Source organism: Carlito syrichta, unplaced genomic scaffold (assembly GCF_000164805.1).
Source record: "Carlito syrichta isolate Samal-C Ts95f unplaced genomic scaffold, Tarsius_syrichta-2.0.1 Scaffold120569, whole genome shotgun sequence".
Classification (NCBI taxonomy): Eukaryota; Metazoa; Chordata; class Mammalia; order Primates; family Tarsiidae; genus Carlito; species Carlito syrichta.
In genome coordinates, this window is record NW_007064665.1 from 73970 (window position 1) to 76860 (window position 2891).

The following is a 2891-nucleotide window of genomic DNA, read 5'->3' on the forward strand; positions in this document are numbered from 1 at the left end:
GCACGCTCACATGACATTTCCTATGTGGGAGGCATTGTCGCAGGTGCCTCATGGGTGGCTGATCAGGGGACCCCTTTGTGCCCCTGAGAGGGGCTGCACGGCCACCCCTGTCTGGCAACAGGGAGACTGAGGCCTGGGGAAATCATTTTTCAAAAAACTCATTAAAAAGATTATCTAAGGCTAGATTAAGAAACCATGACCAAACTCCAGTCCTTCTTTGCAGCCTAGGCCTTCCAGGACCCTTGTGTCACTGTCTGTTGATTCTCTTCCTAAAACCTCCAGGGCACCCTCCTGGTGGGTCTGCTCGAGGGGCGGGTGCTGGTCCCTGCCAGGGCAGGCCTCACAGTCCAGGTTTCCAGAGGCCCTTGACATATCTGTGGACAGGAGGCTTCTTCATTCGTGAACGTTCTGAGGCCCTTTCATAGTCCAAACCAAGAGGGCTGAGGAAGCCTCTGAGGGTGTTTCTGAGTTTTTTCCGGGGCCTCCCCCTCAGCCCCTGTGGGACTCGTCCTTCCTGAGGCCTCTGTGGCCACAGGTCCACCGAGAAAAGCCCTCAGGGGCAGGAGCAGGAGGCTGGCTGTGCCCAGAGCCCTCAGGCCCAGCCAGACAGCACCTATTAAACTTTAAACCGGCCCAGGCAGCTGCAGCTGCCAGCCAAGCAGCCTGGCGTGGCCGTGCACGGCGGCCGGTATGCTTTCGGCGGTGCCTGCCACGCTGCAAACCAGGCACCTTCAGGGCCCAGCATCCGAGCCCCCTCGTTCCTGCGTCATGATGCGGAAATGCAAATGTGCCGTGTTGTGACCCATATTGCGAAAGTTAGAAGAAGGAAGTTGTGTTTTGCAGCGACGTGAAGCTTAGCCGCGGAGAGAAACCCGCTGGCCTTTGGGAGACCGGTGAGTGGGTTTCGGTCTGGGGTCTTGTCCGGGCCCTAAGGTCCTGTCTAGGTCTGCAGAGGGGGCTTTGGGGTGGCGGGGGCTGTCAGAGCAGGAGCCATTTGAGAGAGACGGATGTTTTCAAGGCAGGAAGCTGCCCTGGTGGCACCGAACAGTGTCTTGTTTCTGTCCTGTTGTCTTCTGCGGGCTCCTCCAGCATCATCTGTGGAAAGTCGACGTTACCGAGGGCACAGAATACCAAATGTGAGACGCCTTTGAGAACTGCTGGGTGCCAGGACAGGCCGGCTGCCGTCTGGGGGCTGCTCAGGCTTTCACAAGATGCCCAATGCCTGCCTGGGATCCCAGCAAAAACTGGCAGGGGGCTGGGTCCAAGGCTGACCGGATGCCGGGGAGCATCTCCCTGCTGCTGGCAGATGCATCTACCCCAGGCAGCTGGCCCATGTCTTCGGCCCCTCTCTCGTGTCCCAGGCTCAGGGGGCAGTGCGGGTCTTCCTCTGCCTGGGCTGAGGAGGACGGTCCCAGACAGGTCCTGGGGGGCTAGGCCTTCCCACAGGGCGTGGCTCTACAGTTTAGGTACCAACAGTTTGCAGTCTGCAGTTTAGGTACCAACAGACGTGGGTCTGCGTGGTGTGGGTCTGCGTGGTGTGGCGCCACCAGGAAGGAGAGCCCAACCTGCCGGGGCCTCGTTCGGACACCATGCTGTGCCTGGGCAGTGGCAGTGCCAGGACAACCCAATGCTGCTGTGAACAACCCAGTGCTCCTTTGTGCCGGGCCGTGTTGGAGGACACACGGTGTAGCCACACCCAGAACTCTGGGCTCCTGGGACCCTGTGGCGTTTGCGGCGTGGGGGTCCCTGTTATGGTGGGCCACCAGCTGGTGGGTACGCTCCTGGAGTTGGCGGATGCTGTAGGGGAGGCAAGCCGCTGTCAGCGCCCAGAGAGCAATAAAATGTGGGCCTGGAGTTTTCGAGACCCCACTGGAGAAGGAAAGCCAGCACGGGGTGGCGGGGGATGGACTGGACGGAGCCCCTGCAAGAGCCGGCCCAGTGCTGTGACCTTAGGCAGCGGCTCAGACTCTGCCTTGATTTCCTGGTGTGTAAAGTGGGCTCTAAGTTGTGCTGGGCTCGCCGGGGCGGGAGGCAGGACATTCTCAGTGCAGCGCTGCTGTCATTCAGATCGGCCCTCGCCCATGCCTGGGGCGTACATTGCTCAGACATTCCCGTGGGGGGAAAAAACTGAGGCACACAGAGTGCTGCTGGTTCGCCCGAGCCCCCTGGCCTGTGAATTGCTCGGCTGAATCTCAACACACATCTTCTGAGGCCAACAACTTGCTTGGAGGCCGGTAGCTGGGTGGGGCTGGCTGGCCGGGGGTGGAGGAGAGGAAGTGGTTAGTCCCCAGCCGGGCTGCTGCAGGAGGCCGAGGCCCCCGGGTCCTGCTCCTCAGGGGCTGAGGCTCGTGTCTGCACAAAGTCCAGCTTCTCCCCGGGTGCAGGACCCGGCGGAGCTACACTGGGCCGTGTCTCTGCGCACAGCCCGCCGTGTGTCCTGCTGAGGTCAGAGCCGAAGTGGCCTCGTCTGGAAAGGCCTCCCCACGGTGTGAGCGCCATGAGCCACTGAGGATGTACCTGGCTTTGCTGCCCCTTGAGGGCCCCGGGCGGGGTGAGGAGGGGGTGGGGTCCATGGACTAGAACAGCGACCTGGAGAGTCTCTGGTGCCCGTGCTGGGCGCTCCCGCTGCCTTTCCCCACCTCCCCGAGGTGGGCTTGTCAGGGTCGCCATTCACAGATGGGGAACTGAAGCTCCCGGTCCAGGGACTGGGTAAAGGCGCAAAGGCGGCGTTGGGTGGACGTGGAGCCCAGATGGGCCTGGACTCATGGGACACGCTGGTGGCCACAGGGAGGCCCAGAGACGAGCGTGGACTGCAAACAACGAACAAGGAGCGAGAGAGAGCAGGGCTGCGGCCGCGGTGCCTGCCTGTCCCTGCGGGGTGACCATCCTTT